This window comes from Saccostrea cucullata, unplaced genomic scaffold, assembly GCF_032062105.1.
Source record: "Saccostrea cucullata isolate Sc308-1 unplaced genomic scaffold, CSIRO_AGI_Scuc_v1 ctg4136, whole genome shotgun sequence".
NCBI classification, from domain to species: Eukaryota; Metazoa; Mollusca; class Bivalvia; order Ostreida; family Ostreidae; genus Saccostrea; species Saccostrea cuccullata.
Window position 1 is genome coordinate 1 of NW_026929063.1, and position 27,214 is coordinate 27,214.

A 27,214-nucleotide genomic window follows, 5' to 3' on the forward strand; every position below is an offset into this window, starting at 1 on the left:
CGAGTTGAATGTGGTGAATGACTGTCAGACCCGTGTTCATATTTGGATATATTGGTGACTGTAATAAATAAAATGCTTGTTAATTGACATGATTTTGTTTTTAAATGTAAATAAAATGATATTAAGTGCAATCTGTGTTATTTCTTTCATAAGGGTAGATTCTACCCAGAACATAAGAAAAGTTCCCAAATTTAATGAAAACATAGCAAATAATGCAAAATATGGATATTTCAAAAAGATTTATTAGCCGACTTTTTGGTGATTATGAGAAGTAAATCAATCAGGCCTCTAGTTAAACTAATGATTCTTATCTGGTCCTCCCTGCTGATTAAGTATGTGCAAAAAGTTTCACCACCCCTCTATCTAATGTAACTTGGAGAAATAGCAGGTGCCCCCCATCTTCTTTGTTTACAATTAACTGAGACAAGAGAAAATCCCTTATTTTGATAACACATTAGAGTTCAGTCTCTGTAGCCTTAAACAGCCCTGTATATTTGCCAAAATACTCAAATTTTAAACTGGAAAAGGAGAACTTAAAGAAATGCCAAAATTCCAAAAAGGTAACAAGTGCGGTTTCAAACCCCAAAATGTGCCTCACAATAAGGGGGTGGAAAGTAAGCGAAAGGAAAATTTACCTGCACCGTACAGGAGACTGTCTGAGGACATGCATCAGATGGTGACGGTGACTCCCTCAGCTGCTGAAAGGCAGGAAATGATGCTGCGACCCAAGTGCCACCACCTCCTCAGGCCAAGGAAGCCAAACAATGAAAGTGTTCAGGAGGGCCTAAATGAAAATGAATCAGAACAGTAAGTCAAATTTCAAAAAAATTAATCACAATTAATCACTTTTTCTCAAAATATTTTTTTAAAATTAAGTATTATAAAGCTAAATATTACCTAAATACTAAAAAAAAGTCTAAATAAGGGTAGGGTACATATTACACACAATTACATGTAAATACATGTAAATACATGCAGGGTCAAATTTGATACATGCAGTAAAAAGCCTTATCAGTATTTTACAAAAATTTAAAAGTAATAATTGCAAGAGAAAAAAATTTACACAATGTTAAATTTCTCTATGTCTTGTTAGATAGTCTAAGGGAAGTAACTCTAAAATCTATTCACATGCTCTGCACAATGCCAACTGTTTAAAGCAAATGAAACATTGAATATTTACCTAGGCTGGCTAACCAAAATTCCCATAGACTCCTACATCTAAGAAAAACAGCCGAGATGTGGAATGAGGTCATGCGAGTCCACCGGCATGAGAAACCAGGCTGTGATGGACCACTATCATGGGACCTGGCTACCGAAGAGAGGCGAGGCCTTGGAAGCAGATTGGGCCTCTGCTGCACCACGTGTAGATATGCATCGAGGCGGTATAATCTGTATGAGGAGGTAGAGTCCAAAACCCGGGGTAGAAAAGCTGCCACTGTTAATTATGGGCTTCAGGTGGGCCTAAGTCAAACCCCCATAGGCAATGATGGGATGAGGAAAATTCTTCTTTCTACTAACACTCCCCCTCCTTCTCGTAAGTCCCTGCAAAAAACATCAAATAAAATTATGCCCCTAATAGAGACCCTTAATGAAGCTGACATGAGTAATCGGTGTCGCCAGCTGGTGGATGTCAACACTCTAAGGGGAAGTGACTCCCCACATGCCATCCCCGTACAGTGTGATGGCATGTACAATAACCCCCTGTACTCGGGGGTGGGTGAGACACCCTTCCAGCCGGCGACACAGACAGTGTACTCATTTGCTGAAAATGTCACATCAAAACACCAAATTGTTAAAATGGTTACAAAAAATAAAATCTGTTCCAAACATGGCCACTTACTGGAGGAGGGCACTGCTAACCACCAATGTAGTCCTGGGGTGTGTGGGGCAAACCTACCCATGCAGCATACGATAGGGGATGAGTTCACATGGGCTCGGGAGGGGATGGCGGAACTCCTCTGCAAAGATGGCCTCGAGGTAAGGGAGGTAACCACTGACCCGGACAGCTCCGCTGGTCGAGCTGCAGATTCCCTCTATAAGGACGGTCTGCTACAAAATAAACCAGTACACTATATTGACACTCGTCACTTGTCTGAGAATATTAGGAAGTCAATCAAAAAAGATCAAAAACTGTTAGAGGTCATGCCAAAAAGAACAAAGGCAGAAAAAACCAAACTTTTGCACAATTTTGCCCTTGATGCTGTTGACAGATGCACGGCAGAGATAAACCAAGCTCAAGCAGCATATGCCGGAGATGCAGATAAAATGAAAAACAAAATATCTTATGCCAAACATGCAATAGTAAAGTGTTACATGGGGGATCATGCATTATGCAGAAAACACTCTCTAGTGTGCAAAGGCAGAGTTAGTAACAATTGGGTTAGGAAGAGTTCTTATTTAGGTCATGATTTCACAATACCGTCTTCAGTCGAGAACGAGGCAAGGCTCCATGCCTGCATCTCAAAGAGGTTGTGTCCAGCTGTACTGGACAGGACGATCAAAAACAGCAACTCACAAAAGGTCGAAAGCTTCAACAGAACTCTGCGACGATCCCTACCTCGTAATGTCACTTTCACGAGAAACTTTGCTGGTCGGGCGCACAGTGCTGCTCACTCTTCTAATCACGGTCCGGGCAGCTCCATCAGAGGTCTCTGTGCAGGGGTTGGTGCCCCCATTCCCACTGGTGGCCAGGTTGACCATTCCCTAGATAAGATACAACATGATTATGAGTTAAATAAATCAAATCAGAAGTCTCAGTCCTACAAAACAAAAAGGGTTATTAAACGCAAAAAACTGTACAAACTGTATGAAAAACACCAAGAGGAAGTCAAATATAAAAAAAATATGATGCTAGTGGAATCTCGAACCCGAGCTCAGAAAAAAAAGTACCCAGAACACAACTATTCTAAATTGAGTGATTAATATCTTAATATTTATCAAATTCTTCTATTAATAAAAAAAATTACTTTAAAAAATGCACTTGGGGTAGTGGGCCTCAGTACAAAAACCCTGGCCTGCACAGTGAATCCGCTCCTGATTAATGGCATGCTGCTCCCGAGTGAGGTGCATCGGGTTGATACACAACTTCTTATGGCAGAGATGGCTGACCTCTAGTCCCCTACCTGGAAACTGAGATGGGGTCCGACGCATCTCTACCATAAGAGCAACCCGATGCACCAGCTCTACCTTCCTACCCTCCTCCGGCCATGTGACCCTCATCACCCCATACCCCCTACTATTGGTCCCCCCTCTCCACAGTACACAATCCCCCTCCCCTACCCCCACCCTCTCACTCTTATTTGCTAAATTCAATTTCAGCTTCTCAAAAATGTCTCCCATCTTCAAATCATTTGCTATCAACAACTAATTTTGTCTTTAAAGTCACGTGACATTTCAAAAATGGGGTCTCTATAGGGAAAAGAGTACCAATTATTTTCCCATAGAACTCTATACAAATCTCTTGCCCTCCCAGTGCTATACTATTTCCCTTTCCAACAAATCCCTGGTATCATTTGAAACTTCATTCTAAGCGCTTTTTAAAAACACTGAAAAATACATACCGTGCCGTGGCGTTTATAGGTCAAATTTGCAGTTCTTTTCAACTTCCAGTGATGGGCAGTAAATGGCACTCTACTTTCAAAATCAACCCCACTCCTTTATTTATCCCCTGGTATTTCTATACTTACTAGAATATTTCCTCATTCCATCATTTATTTCAAACATTAATATTTTTGCTTTAAAATGAAAAAAATTACTTACCTGAATTCAGCCAATCAGGTAAAGCCTAGCCATTTTTTACTCTGCTAAATCTTGTTCAACCAGGAAATGATGTAAAAATCTGGGTCTTTGGTACTCTTTTTCCTATACTTACATTTTTACCTACCTCAGAATTAGTCAATTTAGTGATTTTCAAAGACTTAACACTTACCTGTGTACATCTATGGAATTTGAGTTCTGTGACTTCAGTGTCTTGGATACTGTGACCATTTCAATTGATGACACCTTACTGGTACTAGCCGAGTTGAATGTGGTGAATGACTGTCAGACCCGTGTTCATATTTGGATATATTGGTGACTGTAATAAATAAAATGCTTGTTAATTGACATGATTTTGTTTTTAAATGTAAATAAAATGATATTAAGTGCAATCTGTGTTATTTCTTTCATAAGGGTAGATTCTACCCAGAACATAAGAAAAGTTCCCAAATTTAATGAAAACATAGCAAATAATGCAAAATATGGATATTTCAAAAAGATTTATTAGCCGACTTTTTGGTGATTATGAGAAGTAAATCAATCAGGCCTCTAGTTAAACTAATGATTCTTATCTGGTCCTCCCTGCTGATTAAGTATGTGCAAAAAGTTTCACCACCCCTCTATCTAATGTAACTTGGAGAAATAGCAGGTGCCCCCCATCTTCTTTGTTTACAATTAACTGAGACAAGAGAAAATCCCTTATTTTGATAACACATTAGAGTTCAGTCTCTGTAGCCTTAAACAGCCCTGTATATTTGCCAAAATACTCAAATTTTAAACTGGAAAAGGAGAACTTAAAGAAATGCCAAAATTCCAAAAAGGTAACAAGTGCGGTTTCAAACCCCAAAATGTGCCTCACAATAAGGGGGTGGAAAGTAAGCGAAAGGAAAATTTACCTGCACCGTACAGGAGACTGTCTGAGGACATGCATCAGATGGTGACGGTGACTCCCTCAGCTGCTGAAAGGCAGGAAATGATGCTGCGACCCAAGTGCCACCACCTCCTCAGGCCAAGGAAGCCAAACAATGAAAGTGTTCAGGAGGGCCTAAATGAAAATGAATCAGAACAGTAAGTCAAATTTCAAAAAAATTAATCACAATTAATCACTTTTTCTCAAAATATTTTTTTAAAATTAAGTATTATAAAGCTAAATATTACCTAAATACTAAAAAAAAGTCTAAATAAGGGTAGGGTACATATTACACACAATTACATGTAAATACATGTAAATACATGCAGGGTCAAATTTGATACATGCAGTAAAAAGCCTTATCAGTATTTTACAAAAATTTAAAAGTAATAATTGCAAGAGAAAAAAATTTACACAATGTTAAATTTCTCTATGTCTTGTTAGATAGTCTAAGGGAAGTAACTCTAAAATCTATTCACATGCTCTGCACAATGCCAACTGTTTAAAGCAAATGAAACATTGAATATTTACCTAGGCTGGCTAACCAAAATTCCCATAGACTCCTACATCTAAGAAAAACAGCCGAGATGTGGAATGAGGTCATGCGAGTCCACCGGCATGAGAAACCAGGCTGTGATGGACCACTATCATGGGACCTGGCTACCGAAGAGAGGCGAGGCCTTGGAAGCAGATTGGGCCTCTGCTGCACCACGTGTGGATATGCATCGAGGCGGTATAATCTGTATGAGGAGGTAGAGTCCAAAACCCGGGGTAGAAAAGCTGCCACTGTTAATTATGGGCTTCAGGTGGGCCTAAGTCAAACCCCCATAGGCAATGATGGGATGAGGAAAATTCTTCTTTCTACTAACACTCCCCCTCCTTCTCGTAAGTCCCTGCAAAAAACATCAAATAAAATTATGCCCCTAATAGAGACCCTTAATGAAGCTGACATGAGTAATCGGTGTCGCCAGCTGGTGGATGTCAACACTCTAAGGGGAAGTGACTCCCCACATGCCATCCCCGTACAGTGTGATGGCATGTACAATAACCCCCTGTACTCGGGGGTGGGTGAGACACCCTTCCAGCCGGCGACACAGACAGTGTACTCATTTGCTGAAAATGTCACATCAAAACACCAAATTGTTAAAATGGTTACAAAAAATAAAATCTGTTCCAAACATGGCCACTTACTGGAGGAGGGCACTGCTAACCACCAATGTAGTCCTGGGGTGTGTGGGGCAAACCTACCCATGCAGCATACGATAGGGGATGAGTTCACATGGGCTCGGGAGGGGATGGCGGAACTCCTCTGCAAAGATGGCCTCGAGGTAAGGGAGGTAACCACTGACCCGGACAGCTCCGCTGGTCGAGCTGCAGATTCCCTCTATAAGGACGGTCTGCTACAAAATAAACCAGTACACTATATTGACACTCGTCACTTGTCTGAGAATATTAGGAAGTCAATCAAAAAAGATCAAAAACTGTTAGAGGTCATGCCAAAAAGAACAAAGGCAGAAAAAACCAAACTTTTGCACAATTTTGCCCTTGATGCTGTTGACAGATGCACGGCAGAGATAAACCAAGCTCAAGCAGCATATGCCGGAGATGCAGATAAAATGAAAAACAAAATATCTTATGCCAAACATGCAATAGTAAAGTGTTACATGGGGGATCATGCATTATGCAGAAAACACTCTCTAGTGTGCAAAGGCAGAGTTAGTAACAATTGGGTTAGGAAGAGTTCTTATTTAGGTCATGATTTCACAATACCGTCTTCAGTCGAGAACGAGGCAAGGCTCCATGCCTGCATCTCAAAGAGGTTGTGTCCAGCTGTACTGGACAGGACGATCAAAAACAGCAACTCACAAAAGGTCGAAAGCTTCAACAGAACTCTGCGACGATCCCTACCTCGTAATGTCACTTTCACGAGAAACTTTGCTGGTCGGGCGCACAGTGCTGCTCACTCTTCTAATCACGGTCCGGGCAGCTCCATCAGAGGTCTCTGTGCAGGGGTTGGTGCCCCCATTCCCACTGGTGGCCAGGTTGACCATTCCCTAGATAAGATACAACAAGATTATGAGTTAAATAAATCAAATCAGAAGTCTCAGTCCTACAAAACAAAAAGGGTTATTAAACGCAAAAAACTGTACAAACTGTATGAAAAACACCAAGAGGAAGTCAAATATAAAAAAAATATGATGCTAGTGGAATCTCGAACCCGAGCTCAGAAAAAAAAGTACCCAGAACACAACTATTCTAAATTGAGTGATTAATATCTTAATATTTATCAAATTCTTCTATTAATAAAAAAAATTACTTTAAAAAATGCACTTGGGGTAGTGGGCCTCAGTACAAAAACCCTGGCCTGCACAGTGAATCCGCTCCTGATTAATGGCATGCTGCTCCCGAGTGAGGTGCATCGGGTTGATACACAACTTCTTATGGCAGAGATGGCTGACCTCTAGTCCCCTACCTGGAAACTGAGATGGGGTCCGACGCATCTCTACCATAAGAGCAACCCGATGCACCAGCTCTACCTTCCTACCCTCCTCCGGCCATGTGACCCTCATCACCCCATACCCCCTACTATTGGTCCCCCCTCTCCACAGTACACAATCCCCCTCCCCTACCCCCACCCTCTCACTCTTATTTGCTAAATTCAATTTCAGCTTCTCAAAAATGTCTCCCATCTTCAAATCATTTGCTATCAACAACTAATTTTGTCTTTAAAGTCACGTGACATTTCAAAAATGGGGTCTCTATAGGGAAAAGAGTACCAATTATTTTCCCATAGAACTCTATACAAATCTCTTGCCCTCCCAGTGCTATACTATTTCCCTTTCCAACAAATCCCTGGTATCATTTGAAACTTCATTCTAAGCGCTTTTTAAAAACACTGAAAAATACATACCGTGCCGTGGCGTTTATAGGTCAAATTTGCAGTTCTTTTCAACTTCCAGTGATGGGCAGTAAATGGCACTCTACTTTCAAAATCAACCCCACTCCTTTATTTATCCCCTGGTATTTCTATACTTACTAGAATATTTCCTCATTCCATCATTTATTTCAAACATTAATATTTTTGCTTTAAAATGAAAAAAATTACTTACCTGAATTCAGCCAATCAGGTAAAGCCTAGCCATTTTTTACTCTGCTAAATCTTGTTCAACCAGGAAATGATGTAAAAATCTGGGTCTTTGGTACTCTTTTTCCTATACTTACATTTTTACCTACCTCAGAATTAGTCAATTTAGTGATTTTCAAAGACTTAACACTTACCTGTGTACATCTATGGAATTTGAGTTCTGTGACTTCAGTGTCTTGGATACTGTGACCATTTCAATTGATGACACCTTACTGGTACTAGCCGAGTTGAATGTGGTGAATGACTGTCAGACCCGTGTTCATATTTGGATATATTGGTGACTGTAATAAATAAAATGCTTGTTAATTGACATGATTTTGTTTTTAAATGTAAATAAAATGATATTAAGTGCAATCTGTGTTATTTCTTTCATAAGGGTAGATTCTACCCAGAACATAAGAAAAGTTCCCAAATTTAATGAAAACATAGCAAATAATGCAAAATATGGATATTTCAAAAAGATTTATTAGCCGACTTTTTGGTGATTATGAGAAGTAAATCAATCAGGCCTCTAGTTAAACTAATGATTCTTATCTGGTCCTCCCTGCTGATTAAGTATGTGCAAAAAGTTTCACCACCCCTCTATCTAATGTAACTTGGAGAAATAGCAGGTGCCCCCCATCTTCTTTGTTTACAATTAACTGAGACAAGAGAAAATCCCTTATTTTGATAACACATTAGAGTTCAGTCTCTGTAGCCTTAAACAGCCCTGTATATTTGCCAAAATACTCAAATTTTAAACTGGAAAAGGAGAACTTAAAGAAATGCCAAAATTCCAAAAAGGTAACAAGTGCGGTTTCAAACCCCAAAATGTGCCTCACAATAAGGGGGTGGAAAGTAAGCGAAAGGAAAATTTACCTGCACCGTACAGGAGACTGTCTGAGGACATGCATCAGATGGTGACGGTGACTCCCTCAGCTGCTGAAAGGCAGGAAATGATGCTGCGACCCAAGTGCCACCACCTCCTCAGGCCAAGGAAGCCAAACAATGAAAGTGTTCAGGAGGGCCTAAATGAAAATGAATCAGAACAGTAAGTCAAATTTCAAAAAAATTAATCACAATTAATCACTTTTTCTCAAAATATTTTTTTAAAATTAAGTATTATAAAGCTAAATATTACCTAAATACTAAAAAAAAGTCTAAATAAGGGTAGGGTACATATTACACACAATTACATGTAAATACATGTAAATACATGCAGGGTCAAATTTGATACATGCAGTAAAAAGCCTTATCAGTATTTTACAAAAATTTAAAAGTAATAATTGCAAGAGAAAAAAATTTACACAATGTTAAATTTCTCTATGTCTTGTTAGATAGTCTAAGGGAAGTAACTCTAAAATCTATTCACATGCTCTGCACAATGCCAACTGTTTAAAGCAAATGAAACATTGAATATTTACCTAGGCTGGCTAACCAAAATTCCCATAGACTCCTACATCTAAGAAAAACAGCCGAGATGTGGAATGAGGTCATGCGAGTCCACCGGCATGAGAAACCAGGCTGTGATGGACCACTATCATGGGACCTGGCTACCGAAGAGAGGCGAGGCCTTGGAAGCAGATTGGGCCTCTGCTGCACCACGTGTGGATATGCATCGAGGCGGTATAATCTGTATGAGGAGGTAGAGTCCAAAACCCGGGGTAGAAAAGCTGCCACTGTTAATTATGGGCTTCAGGTGGGCCTAAGTCAAACCCCCATAGGCAATGATGGGATGAGGAAAATTCTTCTTTCTACTAACACTCCCCCTCCTTCTCGTAAGTCCCTGCAAAAAACATCAAATAAAATTATGCCCCTAATAGAGACCCTTAATGAAGCTGACATGAGTAATCGGTGTCGCCAGCTGGTGGATGTCAACACTCTAAGGGGAAGTGACTCCCCACATGCCATCCCCGTACAGTGTGATGGCATGTACAATAACCCCCTGTACTCGGGGGTGGGTGAGACACCCTTCCAGCCGGCGACACAGACAGTGTACTCATTTGCTGAAAATGTCACATCAAAACACCAAATTGTTAAAATGGTTACAAAAAATAAAATCTGTTCCAAACATGGCCACTTACTGGAGGAGGGCACTGCTAACCACCAATGTAGTCCTGGGGTGTGTGGGGCAAACCTACCCATGCAGCATACGATAGGGGATGAGTTCACATGGGCTCGGGAGGGGATGGCGGAACTCCTCTGCAAAGATGGCCTCGAGGTAAGGGAGGTAACCACTGACCCGGACAGCTCCGCTGGTCGAGCTGCAGATTCCCTCTATAAGGACGGTCTGCTACAAAATAAACCAGTACACTATATTGACACTCGTCACTTGTCTGAGAATATTAGGAAGTCAATCAAAAAAGATCAAAAACTGTTAGAGGTCATGCCAAAAAGAACAAAGGCAGAAAAAACCAAACTTTTGCACAATTTTGCCCTTGATGCTGTTGACAGATGCACGGCAGAGATAAACCAAGCTCAAGCAGCATATGCCGGAGATGCAGATAAAATGAAAAACAAAATATCTTATGCCAAACATGCAATAGTAAAGTGTTACATGGGGGATCATGCATTATGCAGAAAACACTCTCTAGTGTGCAAAGGCAGAGTTAGTAACAATTGGGTTAGGAAGAGTTCTTATTTAGGTCATGATTTCACAATACCGTCTTCAGTCGAGAACGAGGCAAGGCTCCATGCCTGCATCTCAAAGAGGTTGTGTCCAGCTGTACTGGACAGGACGATCAAAAACAGCAACTCACAAAAGGTCGAAAGCTTCAACAGAACTCTGCGACGATCCCTACCTCGTAATGTCACTTTCACGAGAAACTTTGCTGGTCGGGCGCACAGTGCTGCTCACTCTTCTAATCACGGTCCGGGCAGCTCCATCAGAGGTCTCTGTGCAGGGGTTGGTGCCCCCATTCCCACTGGTGGCCAGGTTGACCATTCCCTAGATAAGATACAACATGATTATGAGTTAAATAAATCAAATCAGAAGTCTCAGTCCTACAAAACAAAAAGGGTTATTAAACGCAAAAAACTGTACAAACTGTATGAAAAACACCAAGAGGAAGTCAAATATAAAAAAAATATGATGCTAGTGGAATCTCGAACCCGAGCTCAGAAAAAAAAGTACCCAGAACACAACTATTCTAAATTGAGTGATTAATATCTTAATATTTATCAAATTCTTCTATTAATAAAAAAAATTACTTTAAAAAATGCACTTGGGGTAGTGGGCCTCAGTACAAAAACCCTGGCCTGCACAGTGAATCCGCTCCTGATTAATGGCATGCTGCTCCCGAGTGAGGTGCATCGGGTTGATACACAACTTCTTATGGCAGAGATGGCTGACCTCTAGTCCCCTACCTGGAAACTGAGATGGGGTCCGACGCATCTCTACCATAAGAGCAACCCGATGCACCAGCTCTACCTTCCTACCCTCCTCCGGCCATGTGACCCTCATCACCCCATACCCCCTACTATTGGTCCCCCCTCTCCACAGTACACAATCCCCCTCCCCTACCCCCACCCTCTCACTCTTATTTGCTAAATTCAATTTCAGCTTCTCAAAAATGTCTCCCATCTTCAAATCATTTGCTATCAACAACTAATTTTGTCTTTAAAGTCACGTGACATTTCAAAAATGGGGTCTCTATAGGGAAAAGAGTACCAATTATTTTCCCATAGAACTCTATACAAATCTCTTGCCCTCCCAGTGCTATACTATTTCCCTTTCCAACAAATCCCTGGTATCATTTGAAACTTCATTCTAAGCGCTTTTTAAAAACACTGAAAAATACATACCGTGCCGTGGCGTTTATAGGTCAAATTTGCAGTTCTTTTCAACTTCCAGTGATGGGCAGTAAATGGCACTCTACTTTCAAAATCAACCCCACTCCTTTATTTATCCCCTGGTATTTCTATACTTACTAGAATATTTCCTCATTCCATCATTTATTTCAAACATTAATATTTTTGCTTTAAAATGAAAAAAATTACTTACCTGAATTCAGCCAATCAGGTAAAGCCTAGCCATTTTTTACTCTGCTAAATCTTGTTCAACCAGGAAATGATGTAAAAATCTGGGTCTTTGGTACTCTTTTTCCTATACTTACATTTTTACCTACCTCAGAATTAGTCAATTTAGTGATTTTCAAAGACTTAACACTTACCTGTGTACATCTATGGAATTTGAGTTCTGTGACTTCAGTGTCTTGGATACTGTGACCATTTCAATTGATGACACCTTACTGGTACTAGCCGAGTTGAATGTGGTGAATGACTGTCAGACCCGTGTTCATATTTGGATATATTGGTGACTGTAATAAATAAAATGCTTGTTAATTGACATGATTTTGTTTTTAAATGTAAATAAAATGATATTAAGTGCAATCTGTGTTATTTCTTTCATAAGGGTAGATTCTACCCAGAACATAAGAAAAGTTCCCAAATTTAATGAAAACATAGCAAATAATGCAAAATATGGATATTTCAAAAAGATTTATTAGCCGACTTTTTGGTGATTATGAGAAGTAAATCAATCAGGCCTCTAGTTAAACTAATGATTCTTATCTGGTCCTCCCTGCTGATTAAGTATGTGCAAAAAGTTTCACCACCCCTCTATCTAATGTAACTTGGAGAAATAGCAGGTGCCCCCCATCTTCTTTGTTTACAATTAACTGAGACAAGAGAAAATCCCTTATTTTGATAACACATTAGAGTTCAGTCTCTGTAGCCTTAAACAGCCCTGTATATTTGCCAAAATACTCAAATTTTAAACTGGAAAAGGAGAACTTAAAGAAATGCCAAAATTCCAAAAAGGTAACAAGTGCGGTTTCAAACCCCAAAATGTGCCTCACAATAAGGGGGTGGAAAGTAAGCGAAAGGAAAATTTACCTGCACCGTACAGGAGACTGTCTGAGGACATGCATCAGATGGTGACGGTGACTCCCTCAGCTGCTGAAAGGCAGGAAATGATGCTGCGACCCAAGTGCCACCACCTCCTCAGGCCAAGGAAGCCAAACAATGAAAGTGTTCAGGAGGGCCTAAATGAAAATGAATCAGAACAGTAAGTCAAATTTCAAAAAAATTAATCACAATTAATCACTTTTTCTCAAAATATTTTTTTAAAATTAAGTATTATAAAGCTAAATATTACCTAAATACTAAAAAAAAGTCTAAATAAGGGTAGGGTACATATTACACACAATTACATGTAAATACATGTAAATACATGCAGGGTCAAATTTGATACATGCAGTAAAAAGCCTTATCAGTATTTTACAAAAATTTAAAAGTAATAATTGCAAGAGAAAAAAATTTACACAATGTTAAATTTCTCTATGTCTTGTTAGATAGTCTAAGGGAAGTAACTCTAAAATCTATTCACATGCTCTGCACAATGCCAACTGTTTAAAGCAAATGAAACATTGAATATTTACCTAGGCTGGCTAACCAAAATTCCCATAGACTCCTACATCTAAGAAAAACAGCCGAGATGTGGAATGAGGTCATGCGAGTCCACCGGCATGAGAAACCAGGCTGTGATGGACCACTATCATGGGACCTGGCTACCGAAGAGAGGCGAGGCCTTGGAAGCAGATTGGGCCTCTGCTGCACCACGTGTGGATATGCATCGAGGCGGTATAATCTGTATGAGGAGGTAGAGTCCAAAACCCGGGGTAGAAAAGCTGCCACTGTTAATTATGGGCTTCAGGTGGGCCTAAGTCAAACCCCCATAGGCAATGATGGGATGAGGAAAATTCTTCTTTCTACTAACACTCCCCCTCCTTCTCGTAAGTCCCTGCAAAAAACATCAAATAAAATTATGCCCCTAATAGAGACCCTTAATGAAGCTGACATGAGTAATCGGTGTCGCCAGCTGGTGGATGTCAACACTCTAAGGGGAAGTGACTCCCCACATGCCATCCCCGTACAGTGTGATGGCATGTACAATAACCCCCTGTACTCGGGGGTGGGTGAGACACCCTTCCAGCCGGCGACACAGACAGTGTACTCATTTGCTGAAAATGTCACATCAAAACACCAAATTGTTAAAATGGTTACAAAAAATAAAATCTGTTCCAAACATGGCCACTTACTGGAGGAGGGCACTGCTAACCACCAATGTAGTCCTGGGGTGTGTGGGGCAAACCTACCCATGCAGCATACGATAGGGGATGAGTTCACATGGGCTCGGGAGGGGATGGCGGAACTCCTCTGCAAAGATGGCCTCGAGGTAAGGGAGGTAACCACTGACCCGGACAGCTCCGCTGGTCGAGCTGCAGATTCCCTCTATAAGGACGGTCTGCTACAAAATAAACCAGTACACTATATTGACACTCGTCACTTGTCTGAGAATATTAGGAAGTCAATCAAAAAAGATCAAAAACTGTTAGAGGTCATGCCAAAAAGAACAAAGGCAGAAAAAACCAAACTTTTGCACAATTTTGCCCTTGATGCTGTTGACAGATGCACGGCAGAGATAAACCAAGCTCAAGCAGCATATGCCGGAGATGCAGATAAAATGAAAAACAAAATATCTTATGCCAAACATGCAATAGTAAAGTGTTACATGGGGGATCATGCATTATGCAGAAAACACTCTCTAGTGTGCAAAGGCAGAGTTAGTAACAATTGGGTTAGGAAGAGTTCTTATTTAGGTCATGATTTCACAATACCGTCTTCAGTCGAGAACGAGGCAAGGCTCCATGCCTGCATCTCAAAGAGGTTGTGTCCAGCTGTACTGGACAGGACGATCAAAAACAGCAACTCACAAAAGGTCGAAAGCTTCAACAGAACTCTGCGACGATCCCTACCTCGTAATGTCACTTTCACGAGAAACTTTGCTGGTCGGGCGCACAGTGCTGCTCACTCTTCTAATCACGGTCCGGGCAGCTCCATCAGAGGTCTCTGTGCAGGGGTTGGTGCCCCCATTCCCACTGGTGGCCAGGTTGACCATTCCCTAGATAAGATACAACAAGATTATGAGTTAAATAAATCAAATCAGAAGTCTCAGTCCTACAAAACAAAAAGGGTTATTAAACGCAAAAAACTGTACAAACTGTATGAAAAACACCAAGAGGAAGTCAAATATAAAAAAAATATGATGCTAGTGGAATCTCGAACCCGAGCTCAGAAAAAAAAGTACCCAGAACACAACTATTCTAAATTGAGTGATTAATATCTTAATATTTATCAAATTCTTCTATTAATAAAAAAAATTACTTTAAAAAATGCACTTGGGGTAGTGGGCCTCAGTACAAAAACCCTGGCCTGCACAGTGAATCCGCTCCTGATTAATGGCATGCTGCTCCCGAGTGAGGTGCATCGGGTTGATACACAACTTCTTATGGCAGAGATGGCTGACCTCTAGTCCCCTACCTGGAAACTGAGATGGGGTCCGACGCATCTCTACCATAAGAGCAACCCGATGCACCAGCTCTACCTTCCTACCCTCCTCCGGCCATGTGACCCTCATCACCCCATACCCCCTACTATTGGTCCCCCCTCTCCACAGTACACAATCCCCCTCCCCTACCCCCACCCTCTCACTCTTATTTGCTAAATTCAATTTCAGCTTCTCAAAAATGTCTCCCATCTTCAAATCATTTGCTATCAACAACTAATTTTGTCTTTAAAGTCACGTGACATTTCAAAAATGGGGTCTCTATAGGGAAAAGAGTACCAATTATTTTCCCATAGAACTCTATACAAATCTCTTGCCCTCCCAGTGCTATACTATTTCCCTTTCCAACAAATCCCTGGTATCATTTGAAACTTCATTCTAAGCGCTTTTTAAAAACACTGAAAAATACATACCGTGCCGTGGCGTTTATAGGTCAAATTTGCAGTTCTTTTCAACTTCCAGTGATGGGCAGTAAATGGCACTCTACTTTCAAAATCAACCCCACTCCTTTATTTATCCCCTGGTATTTCTATACTTACTAGAATATTTCCTCATTCCATCATTTATTTCAAACATTAATATTTTTGCTTTAAAATGAAAAAAATTACTTACCTGAATTCAGCCAATCAGGTAAAGCCTAGCCATTTTTTACTCTGCTAAATCTTGTTCAACCAGGAAATGATGTAAAAATCTGGGTCTTTGGTACTCTTTTTCCTATACTTACATTTTTACCTACCTCAGAATTAGTCAATTTAGTGATTTTCAAAGACTTAACACTTACCTGTGTACATCTATGGAATTTGAGTTCTGTGACTTCAGTGTCTTGGATACTGTGACCATTTCAATTGATGACACCTTACTGGTACTAGCCGAGTTGAATGTGGTGAATGACTGTCAGACCCGTGTTCATATTTGGATATATTGGTGACTGTAATAAATAAAATGCTTGTTAATTGACATGATTTTGTTTTTAAATAAGTGCAATAAATGATATTAAGTGCAATCTGTGTTATTTCTTTCATAAGGGTAGATTCTACCCAGAACATAAGAAAAGTTCCCAAATTTAATGAAAACATAGCAAATAATGCAAAATATGGATATTTCAAAAAGATTTATTAGCCGACTTTTTGGTGATTATGAGAAGTAAATCAATCAGGCCTCTAGTTAAACTAATGATTCTTATCTGGTCCTCCCTGCTGATTAAGTATGTGCAAAAAGTTTCACCACCCCTCTATCTAATGTAACTTGGAGAAATAGCAGGTGCCCCCCATCTTCTTTGTTTACAATTAACTGAGACAAGAGAAAATCCCTTATTTTGATAACACATTAGAGTTCAGTCTCTGTAGCCTTAAACAGCCCTGTATATTTGCCAAAATACTCAAATTTTAAACTGGAAAAGGAGAACTTAAAGAAATGCCAAAATTCCAAAAAGGTAACAAGTGCGGTTTCAAACCCCAAAATGTGCCTCACAATAAGGGGGTGGAAAGTAAGCGAAAGGAAAATTTACCTGCACCGTACAGGAGACTGTCTGAGGACATGCATCAGATGGTGACGGTGACTCCCTCAGCTGCTGAAAGGCAGGAAATGATGCTGCGACCCAAGTGCCACCACCTCCTCAGGCCAAGGAAGCCAAACAATGAAAGTGTTCAGGAGGGCCTAAATGAAAATGAATCAGAACAGTAAGTCAAATTTCAAAAAAATTAATCACAATTAATCACTTTTTCTCAAAATATTTTTTTAAAATTAAGTATTATAAAGCTAAATATTACCTAAATACTAAAAAAAAGTCTAAATAAGGGTAGGGTACATATTACACACAATTACATGTAAATACATGTAAATACATGCAGGGTCAAATTTGATACATGCAGTAAAAAGCCTTATCAGTATTTTACAAAAATTTAAAAGTAATAATTGCAAGAGAAAAAAATTTACACAATGTTAAATTTCTCTATGTCTTGTTAGATAGTCTAAGGGAAGTAACTCTAAAATCTATTCACATGCTCTGCACAATGCCAACTGTTTAAAGCAAATGAAACATTGAATATTTACCTAGGCTGGCTAACCAAAATTCCCATAGACTCCTACATCTAAGAAAAACAGCCGAGATGTGGAATGAGGTCATGCGAGTCCACCGGCATGAGAAACCAGGCTGTGATGGACCACTATCATGGGACCTGGCTACCGAAGAGAGGCGAGGCCTTGGAAGCAGATTGGGCCTCTGCTGCACCACGTGTAGATATGCATCGAGGCGGTATAATCTGTATGAGGAGGTAGAGTCCAAAACCCGGGGTAGAAAAGCTGCCACTGTTAATTATGGGCTTCAGGTGGGCCTAAGTCAAACCCCCATAGGCAATGATGGGATGAGGAAAATTCTTCTTTCTACTAACACTCCCCCTCCTTCTCGTAAGTCCCTGCAAAAAACATCAAATAAAATTATGCCCCTAATAGAGACCCTTAATGAAGCTGACATGAGTAATCGGTGTCGCCAGCTGGTGGATGTCAACACTCTAAGGGGAAGTGACTCCCCACATGCCATCCCCGTACAGTGTGATGGCATGTACAATAACCCCCTGTACTCGGGGGTGGGTGAGACACCCTTCCAGCCGGCGACACAGACAGTGTACTCATTTGCTGAAAATGTCACATCAAAACACCAAATTGTTAAAATGGTTACAAAAAATAAAATCTGTTCCAAACATGGCCACTTACTGGAGGAGGGCACTGCTAACCACCAATGTAGTCCTGGGGTGTGTGGGGCAAACCTACCCATGCAGCATACGATAGGGGATGAGTTCACATGGGCTCGGGAGGGGATGGCGGAACTCCTCTGCAAAGATGGCCTCGAGGTAAGGGAGGTAACCACTGACCCGGACAGCTCCGCTGGTCGAGCTGCAGATTCCCTCTATAAGGACGGTCTGCTACAAAATAAACCAGTACACTATATTGACACTCGTCACTTGTCTGAGAATATTAGGAAGTCAATCAAAAAAGATCAAAAACTGTTAGAGGTCATGCCAAAAAGAACAAAGGCAGAAAAAACCAAACTTTTGCACAATTTTGCCCTTGATGCTGTTGACAGATGCACGGCAGAGATAAACCAAGCTCAAGCAGCATATGCCGGAGATGCAGATAAAATGAAAAACAAAATATCTTATGCCAAACATGCAATAGTAAAGTGTTACATGGGGGATCATGCATTATGCAGAAAACACTCTCTAGTGTGCAAAGGCAGAGTTAGTAACAATTGGGTTAGGAAGAGTTCTTATTTAGGTCATGATTTCACAATACCGTCTTCAGTCGAGAACGAGGCAAGGCTCCATGCCTGCATCTCAAAGAGGTTGTGTCCAGCTGTACTGGACAGGACGATCAAAAACAGCAACTCACAAAAGGTCGAAAGCTTCAACAGAACTCTGCGACGATCCCTACCTCGTAATGTCACTTTCACGAGAAACTTTGCTGGTCGGGCGCACAGTGCTGCTCACTCTTCTAATCACGGTCCGGGCAGCTCCATCAGAGGTCTCTGTGCAGGGGTTGGTGCCCCCATTCCCACTGGTGGCCAGGTTGACCATTCCCTAGATAAGATACAACATGATTATGAGTTAAATAAATCAAATCAGAAGTCTCAGTCCTACAAAACAAAAAGGGTTATTAAACGCAAAAAACTGTACAAACTGTATGAAAAACACCAAGAGGAAGTCAAATATAAAAAAAATATGATGCTAGTGGAATCTCGAACCCGAGCTCAGAAAAAAAAGTACCCAGAACACAACTATTCTAAATTGAGTGATTAATATCTTAATATTTATCAAATTCTTCTATTAATAAAAAAAATTACTTTAAAAAATGCACTTGGGGTAGTGGGCCTCAGTACAAAAACCCTGGCCTGCACAGTGAATCCGCTCCTGATTAATGGCATGCTGCTCCCGAGTGAGGTGCATCGGGTTGATACACAACTTCTTATGGCAGAGATGGCTGACCTCTAGTCCCCTACCTGGAAACTGAGATGGGGTCCGACGCATCTCTACCATAAGAGCAACCCGATGCACCAGCTCTACCTTCCTACCCTCCTCCGGCCATGTGACCCTCATCACCCCATACCCCCTACTATTGGTCCCCCCTCTCCACAGTACACAATCCCCCTCCCCTACCCCCACCCTCTCACTCTTATTTGCTAAATTCAATTTCAGCTTCTCAAAAATGTCTCCCATCTTCAAATCATTTGCTATCAACAACTAATTTTGTCTTTAAAGTCACGTGACATTTCAAAAATGGGGTCTCTATAGGGAAAAGAGTACCAATTATTTTCCCATAGAACTCTATACAAATCTCTTGCCCTCCCAGTGCTATACTATTTCCCTTTCCAACAAATCCCTGGTATCATTTGAAACTTCATTCTAAGCGCTTTTTAAAAACACTGAAAAATACATACCGTGCCGTGGCGTTTATAGGTCAAATTTGCAGTTCTTTTCAACTTCCAGTGATGGGCAGTAAATGGCACTCTACTTTCAAAATCAACCCCACTCCTTTATTTATCCCCTGGTATTTCTATACTTACTAGAATATTTCCTCATTCCATCATTTATTTCAAACATTAATATTTTTGCTTTAAAATGAAAAAAATTACTTACCTGAATTCAGCCAATCAGGTAAAGCCTAGCCATTTTTTACTCTGCTAAATCTTGTTCAACCAGGAAATGATGTAAAAATCTGGGTCTTTGGTACTCTTTTTCCTATACTTACATTTTTACCTACCTCAGAATTAGTCAATTTAGTGATTTTCAAAGACTTAACACTTACCTGTGTACATCTATGGAATTTGAGTTCTGTGACTTCAGTGTCTTGGATACTGTGACCATTTCAATTGATGACACCTTACTGGTACTAGCCGAGTTGAATGTGGTGAATGACTGTCAGACCCGTGTTCATATTTGGATATATTGGTGACTGTAATAAATAAAATGCTTGTTAATTGACATGATTTTGTTTTTAAATGTAAATAAAATGATATTAAGTGCAATCTGTGTTATTTCTTTCATAAGGGTAGATTCTACCCAGAACATAAGAAAAGTTCCCAAATTTAATGAAAACATAGCAAATAATGCAAAATATGGATATTTCAAAAAGATTTATTAGCCGACTTTTTGGTGATTATGAGAAGTAAATCAATCAGGCCTCTAGTTAAACTAATGATTCTTATCTGGTCCTCCCTGCTGATTAAGTATGTGCAAAAAGTTTCACCACCCCTCTATCTAATGTAACTTGGAGAAATAGCAGGTGCCCCCCATCTTCTTTGTTTACAATTAACTGAGACAAGAGAAAATCCCTTATTTTGATAACACATTAGAGTTCAGTCTCTGTAGCCTTAAACAGCCCTGTATATTTGCCAAAATACTCAAATTTTAAACTGGAAAAGGAGAACTTAAAGAAATGCCAAAATTCCAAAAAGGTAACAAGTGCGGTTTCAAACCCCAAAATGTGCCTCACAATAAGGGGGTGGAAAGTAAGCGAAAGGAAAATTTACCTGCACCGTACAGGAGACTGTCTGAGGACATGCATCAGATGGTGACGGTGACTCCCTCAGCTGCTGAAAGGCAGGAAATGATGCTGCGACCCAAGTGCCACCACCTCCTCAGGCCAAGGAAGCCAAACAATGAAAGTGTTCAGGAGGGCCTAAATGAAAATGAATCAGAACAGTAAGTCAAATTTCAAAAAAATTAATCACAATTAATCACTTTTTCTCAAAATATTTTTTTAAAATTAAGTATTATAAAGCTAAATATTACCTAAATACTAAAAAAAAGTCTAAATAAGGGTAGGGTACATATTACACACAATTACATGTAAATACATGTAAATACATGCAGGGTCAAATTTGATACATGCAGTAAAAAGCCTTATCAGTATTTTACAAAAATTTAAAAGTAATAATTGCAAGAGAAAAAAATTTACACAATGTTAAATTTCTCTATGTCTTGTTAGATAGTCTAAGGGAAGTAACTCTAAAATCTATTCACATGCTCTGCACAATGCCAACTGTTTAAAGCAAATGAAACATTGAATATTTACCTAGGCTGGCTAACCAAAATTCCCATAGACTCCTACATCTAAGAAAAACAGCCGAGATGTGGAATGAGGTCATGCGAGTCCACCGGCATGAGAAACCAGGCTGTGATGGACCACTATCATGGGACCTGGCTACCGAAGAGAGGCGAGGCCTTGGAAGCAGATTGGGCCTCTGCTGCACCACGTGTGGATATGCATCGAGGCGGTATAATCTGTATGAGGAGGTAGAGTCCAAAACCCGGGGTAGAAAAGCTGCCACTGTTAATTATGGGCTTCAGGTGGGCCTAAGTCAAACCCCCATAGGCAATGATGGGATGAGGAAAATTCTTCTTTCTACTAACACTCCCCCTCCTTCTCGTAAGTCCCTGCAAAAAACATCAAATAAAATTATGCCCCTAATAGAGACCCTTAATGAAGCTGACATGAGTAATCGGTGTCGCCAGCTGGTGGATGTCAACACTCTAAGGGGAAGTGACTCCCCACATGCCATCCCCGTACAGTGTGATGGCATGTACAATAACCCCCTGTACTCGGGGGTGGGTGAGACACCCTTCCAGCCGGCGACACAGACAGTGTACTCATTTGCTGAAAATGTCACATCAAAACACCAAATTGTTAAAATGGTTACAAAAAATAAAATCTGTTCCAAACATGGCCACTTACTGGAGGAGGGCACTGCTAACCACCAATGTAGTCCTGGGGTGTGTGGGGCAAACCTACCCATGCAGCATACGATAGGGGATGAGTTCACATGGGCTCGGGAGGGGATGGCGGAACTCCTCTGCAAAGATGGCCTCGAGGTAAGGGAGGTAACCACTGACCCGGACAGCTCCGCTGGTCGAGCTGCAGATTCCCTCTATAAGGACGGTCTGCTACAAAATAAACCAGTACACTATATTGACACTCGTCACTTGTCTGAGAATATTAGGAAGTCAATCAAAAAAGATCAAAAACTGTTAGAGGTCATGCCAAAAAGAACAAAGGCAGAAAAAACCAAACTTTTGCACAATTTTGCCCTTGATGCTGTTGACAGATGCACGGCAGAGATAAACCAAGCTCAAGCAGCATATGCCGGAGATGCAGATAAAATGAAAAACAAAATATCTTATGCCAAACATGCAATAGTAAAGTGTTACATGGGGGATCATGCATTATGCAGAAAACACTCTCTAGTGTGCAAAGGCAGAGTTAGTAACAATTGGGTTAGGAAGAGTTCTTATTTAGGTCATGATTTCACAATACCGTCTTCAGTCGAGAACGAGGCAAGGCTCCATGCCTGCATCTCAAAGAGGTTGTGTCCAGCTGTACTGGACAGGACGATCAAAAACAGCAACTCACAAAAGGTCGAAAGCTTCAACAGAACTCTGCGACGATCCCTACCTCGTAATGTCACTTTCACGAGAAACTTTGCTGGTCGGGCGCACAGTGCTGCTCACTCTTCTAATCACGGTCCGGGCAGCTCCATCAGAGGTCTCTGTGCAGGGGTTGGTGCCCCCATTCCCACTGGTGGCCAGGTTGACCATTCCCTAGATAAGATACAACATGATTATGAGTTAAATAAATCAAATCAGAAGTCTCAGTCCTACAAAACAAAAAGGGTTATTAAACGCAAAAAACTGTACAAACTGTATGAAAAACACCAAGAGGAAGTCAAATATAAAAAAAATATGATGCTAGTGGAATCTCGAACCCGAGCTCAGAAAAAAAAGTACCCAGAACACAACTATTCTAAATTGAGTGATTAATATCTTAATATTTATCAAATTCTTCTATTAATAAAAAAAATTACTTTAAAAAATGCACTTGGGGTAGTGGGCCTCAGTACAAAAACCCTGGCCTGCACAGTGAATCCGCTCCTGATTAATGGCATGCTGCTCCCGAGTGAGGTGCATCGGGTTGATACACAACTTCTTATGGCAGAGATGGCTGACCTCTAGTCCCCTACCTGGAAACTGAGATGGGGTCCGACGCATCTCTACCATAAGAGCAACCCGATGCACCAGCTCTACCTTCCTACCCTCCTCCGGCCATGTGACCCTCATCACCCCATACCCCCTACTATTGGTCCCCCCTCTCCACAGTACACAATCCCCCTCCCCTACCCCCACCCTCTCACTCTTATTTGCTAAATTCAATTTCAGCTTCTCAAAAATGTCTCCCATCTTCAAATCATTTGCTATCAACAACTAATTTTGTCTTTAAAGTCACGTGACATTTCAAAAATGGGGTCTCTATAGGGAAAAGAGTACCAATTATTTTCCCATAGAACTCTATACAAATCTCTTGCCCTCCCAGTGCTATACTATTTCCCTTTCCAACAAATCCCTGGTATCATTTGAAACTTCATTCTAAGCGCTTTTTAAAAACACTGAAAAATACATACCGTGCCGTGGCGTTTATAGGTCAAATTTGCAGTTCTTTTCAACTTCCAGTGATGGGCAGTAAATGGCACTCTACTTTCAAAATCAACCCCACTCCTTTATTTATCCCCTGGTATTTCTATACTTACTAGAATATTTCCTCATTCCATCATTTATTTCAAACATTAATATTTTTGCTTTAAAATGAAAAAAATTACTTACCTGAATTCAGCCAATCAGGTAAAGCCTAGCCATTTTTTACTCTGCTAAATCTTGTTCAACCAGGAAATGATGTAAAAATCTGGGTCTTTGGTACTCTTTTTCCTATACTTACATTTTTACCTACCTCAGAATTAGTCAATTTAGTGATTTTCAAAGACTTAACACTTACCTGTGTACATCTATGGAATTTGAGTTCTGTGACTTCAGTGTCTTGGATACTGTGACCATTTCAATTGATGACACCTTACTGGTACTAGCCGAGTTGAATGTGGTGAATGACTGTCAGACCCGTGTTCATATTTGGATATATTGGTGACTGTAATAAATAAAATGCTTGTTAATTGACATGATTTTGTTTTTAAATGTAAATAAAATGATATTAAGTGCAATCTGTGTTATTTCTTTCATAAGGGTAGATTCTACCCAGAACATAAGAAAAGTTCCCAAATTTAATGAAAACATAGCAAATAATGCAAAATATGGATATTTCAAAAAGATTTATTAGCCGACTTTTTGGTGATTATGAGAAGTAAATCAATCAGGCCTCTAGTTAAACTAATGATTCTTATCTGGTCCTCCCTGCTGATTAAGTATGTGCAAAAAGTTTCACCACCCCTCTATCTAATGTAACTTGGAGAAATAGCAGGTGCCCCCCATCTTCTTTGTTTACAATTAACTGAGACAAGAGAAAATCCCTTATTTTGATAACACATTAGAGTTCAGTCTCTGTAGCCTTAAACAGCCCTGTATATTTGCCAAAATACTCAAATTTTAAACTGGAAAAGGAGAACTTAAAGAAATGCCAAAATTCCAAAAAGGTAACAAGTGCGGTTTCAAACCCCAAAATGTGCCTCACAATAAGGGGGTGGAAAGTAAGCGAAAGGAAAATTTACCTGCACCGTACAGGAGACTGTCTGAGGACATGCATCAGATGGTGACGGTGACTCCCTCAGCTGCTGAAAGGCAGGAAATGATGCTGCGACCCAAGTGCCACCACCTCCTCAGGCCAAGGAAGCCAAACAATGAAAGTGTTCAGGAGGGCCTAAATGAAAATGAATCAGAACAGTAAGTCAAATTTCAAAAAAATTAATCACAATTAATCACTTTTTCTCAAAATATTTTTTTAAAATTAAGTATTATAAAGCTAAATATTACCTAAATACTAAAAAAAAGTCTAAATAAGGGTAGGGTACATATTACACACAATTACATGTAAATACATGTAAATACATGCAGGGTCAAATTTGATACATGCAGTAAAAAGCCTTATCAGTATTTTACAAAAATTTAAAAGTAATAATTGCAAGAGAAAAAAATTTACACAATGTTAAATTTCTCTATGTCTTGTTAGATAGTCTAAGGGAAGTAACTCTAAAATCTATTCACATGCTCTGCACAATGCCAACTGTTTAAAGCAAATGAAACATTGAATATTTACCTAGGCTGGCTAACCAAAATTCCCATAGACTCCTACATCTAAGAAAAACAGCCGAGATGTGGAATGAGGTCATGCGAGTCCACCGGCATGAGAAACCAGGCTGTGATGGACCACTATCATGGGACCTGGCTACCGAAGAGAGGCGAGGCCTTGGAAGCAGATTGGGCCTCTGCTGCACCACGTGTAGATATGCATCGAGGCGGTATAATCTGTATGAGGAGGTAGAGTCCAAAACCCGGGGTAGAAAAGCTGCCACTGTTAATTATGGGCTTCAGGTGGGCCTAAGTCAAACCCCCATAGGCAATGATGGGATGAGGAAAATTCTTCTTTCTACTAACACTCCCCCTCCTTCTCGTAAGTCCCTGCAAAAAACATCAAATAAAATTATGCCCCTAATAGAGACCCTTAATGAAGCTGACATGAGTAATCGGTGTCGCCAGCTGGTGGATGTCAACACTCTAAGGGGAAGTGACTCCCCACATGCCATCCCCGTACAGTGTGATGGCATGTACAATAACCCCCTGTACTCGGGGGTGGGTGAGACACCCTTCCAGCCGGCGACACAGACAGTGTACTCATTTGCTGAAAATGTCACATCAAAACACCAAATTGTTAAAATGGTTACAAAAAATAAAATCTGTTCCAAACATGGCCACTTACTGGAGGAGGGCACTGCTAACCACCAATGTAGTCCTGGGGTGTGTGGGGCAAACCTACCCATGCAGCATACGATAGGGGATGAGTTCACATGGGCTCGGGAGGGGATGGCGGAACTCCTCTGCAAAGATGGCCTCGAGGTAAGGGAGGTAACCACTGACCCGGACAGCTCCGCTGGTCGAGCTGCAGATTCCCTCTATAAGGACGGTCTGCTACAAAATAAACCAGTACACTATATTGACACTCGTCACTTGTCTGAGAATATTAGGAAGTCAATCAAAAAAGATCAAAAACTGTTAGAGGTCATGCCAAAAAGAACAAAGGCAGAAAAAACCAAACTTTTGCACAATTTTGCCCTTGATGCTGTTGACAGATGCACGGCAGAGATAAACCAAGCTCAAGCAGCATATGCCGGAGATGCAGATAAAATGAAAAACAAAATATCTTATGCCAAACATGCAATAGTAAAGTGTTACATGGGGGATCATGCATTATGCAGAAAACACTCTCTAGTGTGCAAAGGCAGAGTTAGTAACAATTGGGTTAGGAAGAGTTCTTATTTAGGTCATGATTTCACAATACCGTCTTCAGTCGAGAACGAGGCAAGGCTCCATGCCTGCATCTCAAAGAGGTTGTGTCCAGCTGTACTGGACAGGACGATCAAAAACAGCAACTCACAAAAGGTCGAAAGCTTCAACAGAACTCTGCGACGATCCCTACCTCGTAATGTCACTTTCACGAGAAACTTTGCTGGTCGGGCGCACAGTGCTGCTCACTCTTCTAATCACGGTCCGGGCAGCTCCATCAGAGGTCTCTGTGCAGGGGTTGGTGCCCCCATTCCCACTGGTGGCCAGGTTGACCATTCCCTAGATAAGATACAACATGATTATGAGTTAAATAAATCAAATCAGAAGTCTCAGTCCTACAAAACAAAAAGGGTTATTAAACGCAAAAAACTGTACAAACTGTATGAAAAACACCAAGAGGAAGTCAAATATAAAAAAAATATGATGCTAGTGGAATCTCGAACCCGAGCTCAGAAAAAAAAGTACCCAGAACACAACTATTCTAAATTGAGTGATTAATATCTTAATATTTATCAAATTCTTCTATTAATAAAAAAAATTACTTTAAAAAATGCACTTGGGGTAGTGGGCCTCAGTACAAAAACCCTGGCCTGCACAGTGAATCCGCTCCTGATTAATGGCATGCTGCTCCCGAGTGAGGTGCATCGGGTTGATACACAACTTCTTATGGCAGAGATGGCTGACCT

The 27,214-nt window shown here is 40.5% G+C and overlaps 1 long non-coding RNA gene across 32 annotated transcripts in view; it reads right to left on the bottom strand.

The window, feature by feature from the left end:
- LOC134279708 (uncharacterized) overlaps positions 1-27,214 on the bottom strand; it is a 36,210-nt gene continuing 8,996 nt past the window's right edge. For 8 of the 32 annotated variants that reach the window (XR_009994729.1, XR_009994721.1, XR_009994712.1 and 5 more), the window contains 35 exons: positions 26,524-26,807; positions 25,945-26,153; positions 25,285-25,646; positions 24,740-24,888; positions 24,016-24,162; positions 22,507-22,790; positions 21,928-22,136; positions 21,268-21,629; positions 20,723-20,871; positions 19,999-20,145; positions 18,490-18,773; positions 17,911-18,119; positions 17,251-17,612; positions 16,706-16,854; positions 15,980-16,126; positions 14,471-14,754; positions 13,892-14,100; positions 13,232-13,593; positions 12,687-12,835; positions 11,963-12,109; positions 10,454-10,737; positions 9,875-10,083; positions 9,215-9,576; positions 8,670-8,818; positions 7,946-8,092; positions 6,437-6,720; positions 5,858-6,066; positions 5,198-5,559; positions 4,653-4,801; positions 3,929-4,075; positions 2,420-2,703; positions 1,841-2,049; positions 1,181-1,542; positions 636-784; positions 1-58 (listed from right to left, as the gene is read on the bottom strand). This is a non-coding gene — a long non-coding RNA (uncharacterized LOC134279708). Of the gene's footprint in view, positions 59-635; positions 785-1,180; positions 1,543-1,840; positions 2,050-2,419; positions 2,704-3,928; positions 4,076-4,652; positions 4,802-5,197; positions 5,560-5,857; positions 6,067-6,436; positions 6,721-7,945; positions 8,093-8,669; positions 8,819-9,214; positions 9,577-9,874; positions 10,084-10,453; positions 10,738-11,793; positions 12,110-12,686; positions 12,836-13,231; positions 13,594-13,891; positions 14,101-14,470; positions 14,755-15,979; positions 16,127-16,705; positions 16,855-17,250; positions 17,613-17,910; positions 18,120-18,489; positions 18,774-19,829; positions 20,146-20,722; positions 20,872-21,267; positions 21,630-21,927; positions 22,137-22,506; positions 22,791-23,846; positions 24,163-24,739; positions 24,889-25,284; positions 25,647-25,944; positions 26,154-26,523; positions 26,808-27,214 lie in introns of all 32 variants that reach the window. The other 24 variants (XR_009994725.1, XR_009994711.1, XR_009994724.1 and 21 more) reach the window with 24 other exon arrangements.